This window comes from Danio rerio, chromosome 4, assembly GCF_052040795.2.
Source record: "Danio rerio strain M-AB ecotype USA chromosome 4, GRCz13ab, whole genome shotgun sequence".
NCBI classification, from domain to species: domain Eukaryota; kingdom Metazoa; phylum Chordata; class Actinopteri; order Cypriniformes; family Danionidae; genus Danio; species Danio rerio.
Window position 1 is genome coordinate 48,806,255 of NC_141024.2, and position 6,975 is coordinate 48,813,229.

At 43.3% G+C, this 6,975-nt stretch overlaps 4 non-coding genes across 4 annotated transcripts; 2 read left to right on the forward strand and 2 right to left on the reverse strand.

The window, feature by feature from the left end:
• The first annotated feature begins 1,236 nt into the window (after positions 1-1,236).
• On the forward strand, positions 1,237-1,308 carry trnae-cuc (transfer RNA glutamic acid (anticodon CUC)). The gene has a single exon. It is a non-coding gene; the product is annotated as a tRNA-Glu (tRNA).
• An 85-nt stretch (positions 1,309-1,393) lies between these two features.
• Positions 1,394-1,480, reverse strand: trnay-gua (transfer RNA tyrosine (anticodon GUA)). The gene is given in 2 exon segments: positions 1,394-1,429; positions 1,444-1,480. It is a non-coding gene; the product is annotated as a tRNA-Tyr (tRNA).
• Positions 1,481-2,901: 1,421 nt separating this feature from the next.
• Positions 2,902-2,974, reverse strand: trnar-acg (transfer RNA arginine (anticodon ACG)). Its single transcript has one exon. It is a non-coding gene; the product is annotated as a tRNA-Arg (tRNA).
• Positions 2,975-5,637: 2,663 nt separating this feature from the next.
• trnar-ucg (transfer RNA arginine (anticodon UCG)) lies at positions 5,638-5,710 on the forward strand. The gene has a single exon. It is a non-coding gene; the product is annotated as a tRNA-Arg (tRNA).
• Positions 5,711-6,975: the final 1,265 nt, after the last annotated feature.

The following is a 6,975-nucleotide window of genomic DNA, read 5'->3' on the forward strand; positions in this document are numbered from 1 at the left end:
AAAAAGGGGAAAATAAACTGCAAGCCTACAATTCAGCCTACTATAAATAAAATGAGCTTTTAAGTTCAAGCACGGAAAAGTCTTTATACTGAGCAGGTTTATATCTCAAATCCACAGGTACATCCTATAGCATCCTTGGAGAGGGAGGTGGCCAGAAAGACATTAATGACTGTACATAGTAGAGTCTAATTCAACTCGTTTGCTACTAGCTCGAACTCTGGATGAAACTGTTGGCTTCCGAAACCGAAGCAAGCCATTTCTTCTCACCGTTTGGAAGTGTTATTCGAAGTCTAGCAGGGTAGAGAAGCGCAGGCTTGAGTCCTCGTTTGTAGAGTGATGACATCACGTCTTTATACTCGGCGCGAAGTTTCACAACATCAGGGCAATAATCCTCAAAGATACGAATCTTGTGGCCATCATACAGCAGCTCACCCTTTTTGCGAGATTCGCGGACGACCAAATCCTTCGTTTGAAAGCGATGAAATCGCAGGATGACAGGTCGCGGTCTCTGGCCTGGTGCAGGTTTAGGCGCGAGGCTGCGGTGAGCTCTGTCCAGCTCGGGCGGCGAGGTTAACACCTGGGAGCCAAGGACATCGACCAGAAGCTGAGAGAAAAAAGCCGTCGGTCGCGGCCCCTCGACTGATTCGGGTAAGCCGACTATTCGAATGTTTTGGCGCCGGCTGCGACTTTCGAGATCGGAAACTTTAGCTTTTAGCCACTCGTTGTCCTTCTGGAGCCGCAAACACGTAGCATTGAGTTGATCGAGTTGCTGACTAAACTCTGTAGCACCGGACTCGAGGTTTCCGATGCGAAGGTCATGATCAGCCACCGTGGATTGAATATTGTCAAGCTTGGTTGCCAAACTTTCAAAAGATGTTTTAAAATCCTCTGCGATCGAGGCTCTAAGGTCATCATGTAGCGCGCGAATCTCAACCAACGTGACGTTAGCATTCGGCGAAGGAGAGCCTTCTTTATCGACCTGTCTGCCCCTTCCTTTTGACATTTTAAAGATACAATATGTCGCAGAACAGTAAATAAACGAATACTGCCAGAAACGAACAAAATCACTGATGTTAATAGACAAAACTGAAAAGTTTTTTGGGAGCTGACCACGCGCACGTCTACTCCTCAGGCGCCATAACCGGAACCACGTTAGAGTTATTTTTGTCAGAGCAGCTGCAGCACACCTGGGTGGAGGCCCACAGCTAGACTTGACGGCAACATTCAGCCAGACCTTCCCTGGTGGTCTAGTGGTTAGGATTCGGCGCTCTCACCGCCGCGGCCCGGGTTCGATTCCTGGTCAGGGAACTTCCTTTTCACCTCCATGCTGAACTTTGAGCAGTGGTGAACTCACTTGGCGAAGGCAAGAAAGCGGCTCTGAGCGCAAAAGATGTCCTTCGAGCCGGAGTCGAACCAGCGACCTAAGGATTGTCATCATCCTACCTACAGTCCTCCGCTCTACCAACTGAGCTATCGAAGGCTTACGGCGCAGTTCCACAACCACATCCTATAAGGTAGCTGCAGTCCGACCGCTGGCCAAAAAGAACAGAAGCAAAAGCACTCAAGCCTTCCCATACTGGGAGTCGAACCCGGGCCGCCTGGATGAAAACAGGAATCCTAACCGCTAGACCATATGGGAACTGCCACTTTGGAAAGCCAGTCTTGGCACAAACTCCAGTTCATTCTGATCGCTGGCACGTCCCTGCTCCGCTTGCACAAGTGCCACTCATACACTTACGCACTCTCTCATACACAGTTTCTTGGTTTCCGTAACCGAGAACCTTCTGATCCGTAGTCATAAGCGCTAACCTTTGTGCCACCGTCACTCTGTTCAGCACCTTGTTAGCACATTGCTTGGAGCAAGGACAAGGCTCTGTCAACCCGGAGTTCCTTCACCACACATTCTGCTTTGTTTTTATGGCAAGAGGTTGTGTGGATGGGATGCTCTTACAGGATTCCTGACAGTCCCTCCATAGAAGACCTGAGATCCAGGGTCGGAGACTCACTCCTCTCCAAGAGGAGGTTAAAAGCAATGGTTTCTTTTGTGTCTGTGTGTCAGAGTGCGTATGTGTTGCTGCAGCTCAGAGACCTACAAGTGGAGGAGATTACACTGCAAGTTGCCTGGATGACCTCTAAGTGGTAGGCACTTATGCCGCACGTAGGCTGGGTTTGCGATTGATGTAGTTGTAGTAGACATTCATAAAAAAAAAATATATATATTAACTGCTTACTCTGAGGTTGTGTTTAGGGTTGGGGTAGGAGTAAAATTGAATAAAACACAGCAGGTTACCGTGAGGTTGGGCCTAGGGCTGGGGTAGGTGTGATTTTAATAAACTGCGATAGGTTGTATTCTGTGCCATGTACGAGCTCAAGTCTCACCCGCTTGGAGCTGACCAGGCCATTTGGAGCAGGCTCCGATTTCTATTTATACCTTTCTCAGTCAGGTAACTTCCTTTTCAGTAGTATGAGCGTCTGCACTGTGTGGCATATTTGCCGACATATAACAGAGACTGAAACATTGCTCACACTTGTCTGAGGTGGTCATTTTGACTGCAATCTTGTTTTAGGCTGGCACTTTGTTTTTGAATATTGTCTGCTTTTCGAATGCGTATCAGTGCTGCAGTAGAACGCCTTAGCCTCACAGCAAACATTTTGGTCTACAAGCTGTCACTGCCGTCTTCCCAGGAGAGTGGCTGTACTGGTTTCTTCTGGAAGTCCTGAGAGATGTACGGGACCAAGACATGAGAGCAGTTGGGGCATCCTTTGAACCCAGGAGAGCACCCCACAGGCTCTGTGCTGGCGGCCCCAGAAACTCGATTCACTCCAGAGTAGAACCGAACAACTCCGGCAGGGGCAAACCGCGACCGCACTGCACTGAGAGCAACGCAAAAAAATCTTGAACGAGCCAGCCAGGAGTCGAACCTAGAATCTTCTGATCCGTAGTCAGACGCGTTATCCATTGCGCCACTGGCCCAGTCGGCGTCAGCAGTGCTCAGTAGCATGCTGATTGGAAAGAGGACACGGCTCGGTGAACATAGAGTTCCTTCAACGCATGCTGTGCTTTGTTGTCATGGCAAGTTGTGGTGTCGATAGGATGCTCTTACACCGAGCATGTGACAGTCCCTCCCAAGAAGAACTGTGATCCAGGCTCTGAGACTTTCTCTTCCCCAGGAGGAGGTTGCAAACGTTAGAGTTATTTTTGTCAGAGCAGCTGCAGCACACCTGGGTGGAGGCCCACAGCTAGGCAACCTTTAGCCAGGCCTTCCCTGGTGGTCTTGTGGTTAGGACTTAGTGCTCTTATCGCTGTGTCCCGGGTTCAATTCCTGGTCAGGGAGCTTCCTTTTCACCTCTATGGTAAACTTTGAGCAGTGTTGCCGATGATCTCTTCACGAAAGCAGCTCTGAATGCAAAAGATGTCCTTCGAGCCGCACTATAAGATAGTGATGTGACGTTGTGCGCCGAGGCTTCGGAGCATGTATCAAAAAAACAATACATCTCGCAGTGAAGCAGTGTACCGGAGCTTGATTCGTTTTGCCATCATCACGTGATCAGTGACGTCCGAAGCTTCATTTTCGCCTTTACCCACGTGACTGCTTCAAATTTTGATTCAAAGGTTTAAACACCCTCATAGTAAAGTGTATAGCGAGAGAATTGGCGTCTATTACATGCATTTGTTTCAAAGCACTGCACCAGTCCCACACACCAGTAATTAAACTAAACTACAATAGTATTTTTTAGTAAAAAGGTTTTAAACAATACTAAAGTGTATTAGCGTATTTTTTTTATGACTATCTTTAAAGAAAACCACCGCATATCATAGTATTGTGTTTAACAGAGACAATCTGGTGAAAGCAACCCTAAAGCATCGTTCACATAGCGTCCTCCTGGATCACTCGCCTTTCAACCAGGATTCGCTGGTTCGATCCCCGCTTGGAGTGGGATTAATTGTGTTATGATAAACTTTGTGAATATCTTGGATTTTACTACAATCATTAGTTGTGTAATGTAATATATCTTGTGTAAAAACTACAGTAATTGAGTAATTTGTTTATATTGCTGTTGTATTACTACATGAATGAGTTGTTCAGTTGTGAACATTTGACATTATGGCAACACAGTGCTTTCCCACACTTTCACCAGAAGAGGTCCTCATCGAGCTCTGATTTAGAAAGCTTCGAGTAACGAACCTTTTTCCGATACAATTGAGTCGAGCGCTTCACTGGTTCAGAAAGCTTCATTTCACCATTACTACTGTAAGACGTAATAAGACACACTCTGGCACAGACGTCCAGTCTGCACGCTGGAATACACACTATTATCTCATGGTTAAGACGCAGCTTCAAAAATTAGTTTCAAACCGGAAGTACAAATTTGCTTGAAATAACGCAAAAACAACCAATTTACACTTTTTAGTGCAATATTTGTGTCCTAATAGTGTTTTTAGCAGTGTGGGACACATATATGACTGTCAACAGCTCAAAAATGTGTTTTGGTGTTTCGTGACCCTTTAAGGTACAAATGGTAGAGAAAATACACACATGAAAATCTTACTTTGTTTTTCTTTTAACTAAGTATATTTTTATATGTTTTGTTGTTTTGTCTCAAATTATTTTATGTAGGACACAAATGCCTCAAATGCAGCTTTAACATCATTGGAATAAATTATATTTTAACATATTCAAATTGAAAGGTTAACATATTAAAAAGGAATAATTATTTACAAGGTTACTTTTATATCTGCATTTTTATAAACTAAAGCAGTTTTGTCCCAAACCTTTGGAAAATAGTCCATGTTGTCTTTATATTTTTAGATGTTTCATTTATTACTGATTTTAGTTTATTCTTTCAAAATATGTAATTATGCAGTTGAAGTGATATTGTGCTATTTTGCTACATAGTAGAAGTGAACTAGTTTTGTTTTGTGTTAAAGCCACAATGGCCCTGTATAAAAGTGCTTTACTGGGACCTTATAGGCACATTTTGTGCCTGGACTCAACTTAGTATTAGTGGGACCTTACTATTTTGTTAATTACTAAATGCCCACAGAGCATGCTCACAGGACATACTTCTGACTCAGATAGTATACCTATACTTCGCCCATTGTGGCTATATACACTCCACTTTGTGTGGACTTGCTATGGGCCCAAAGTGAACTTCTGTTTCGAGTGGGCCAGCCCACAGTTTGGTCTAGCGACATTGTATATGTTTTTGGTATAGACATGTTTCTTTGGAAATTTGTGCACTAATACTGTACACTCAAGTACATGAAGGTGAGCTTTAGCAAACAGCATAATACATTCAAAACTATTGTATAAAAATAGCATATCTTATAAAAAAAAAAGCATATCTTAATTAAGATATAAATTGGATCTCATTGAAATACAATAGAAATTATCCAAAAGGATTTTTATGTATTGTACTATAAAACAATCCTATAGGAATGGTTCCAAAATATGATCAAAATTCTAATTGAATTCCTTCAAAGAAATCCTATAAGATGCTACTTTTTTGTCTGTTTGGCAGTGCCACAAAAAAATTCAGTGAAACCGGTCCAATCTACTTTTTGTTCATGTTGTTTTTTGTTATGTGCGTCAGCAACTCCCTGGATGCGTATTACAGTTCACAGGCAGTACAAAGGGCCCAGTGGCCTAATGGATAAGGCACCAGCCTTCGAAGCTGGGGATTGTGGGTTCAAGTCCCACCTGGGTTGTCTTTGATGCAGTTCTTATTAAGTTGGCTATGCAGCACAATCCAGTGTGACCTTCAAAAAGCTAGGTTCATACCCTTAGGTCAAAAAGACATGACAATGGAAAACTCTTTAGAGAATCTGCTTTGTCATTAGGTGTACACACCAGATCGTCTGAATGTAATATGGTATAGGGATCCTAAAGTGCTGTTTTCTGAGTTATAAGAACTTCCTGAGCCATACAACAGATATGACAAATGCTAGTATTGGCCCAGTGGCCTAATGGATAAGGAATCAGCCTTCAAAGCTGGGGATTGTGGGTTTAAGTCCCATTTGGGTTGTGTTTGTTGGGTTACATATAAATTGTATGGAAAAAATGCTGACATGTCTCCTCAAAGCTTAGGCGTGATGATCTGAGGTCAATAGTTCGCTTCAAATTCTCAGACTTGCTGCACACTTCAATTAAGATTCATCCAATCTTGCTTGAATTATCCAATCACGTTACGCTCTGGTAATGGAGATCTTGACTTTAAGTACCCTGTGGCTTTCAAATAATGGTCTCATGTTAGATGGATGATGATGAAATGCAAACAAGAAAATAGCTGCAGAAAGGTTGTGATTTCATGTTAATGAGAGTGGCCTCGTCTGGAATTTGAAACTCAAGACCAGTCTCACACTATACCCCAGGACCAATGAGACACGAATGTGGATGATTACACAAAGAAAATGTTTGTCCATTAGTTGCAAACCATCTTATTTGATGGAATGCAAACTGGCATCGAGATCCCAAAGTGCAGTTTTCCATGCGTTGGCATCTTGTTGAGGGCATACAAGAGCTCCATGACAAAAACTTGGGAACATGGCCCAGTGGCCTAAAGGATAGGGCATCAGCCTCTGGAGTTGGGCGTTGTTGGTTCAAGTCTCATCTGGGTTGTCTTTAAAGGTCTCACTTCAAGTTGGGAGCAATGTTTGTTGAATGAAACACAGTAGCTGTGAAAACCTTCTAGAGATGTGTTTGCGTGTCATTAACTTCCTTTGTTGTCATCCGTATTACAATGGTCCATAAACAAATCTTACAACTGAATCATTGCCGCTCCTTTTTTCAAATCAACTAACTTTTATTGTCACATCATCAGCAACATGTGTGCTATGATGAGTGAAAAGCTTAGGTGCTGGCTCCAGAGAGCACAAAATACAGAGTAATACAGTGCAAATACAACGACAGTACAAAATACAGACAGTGCAAATGAAATGACAGTGCAAAATACAGACAGTGCAAATACAACGAC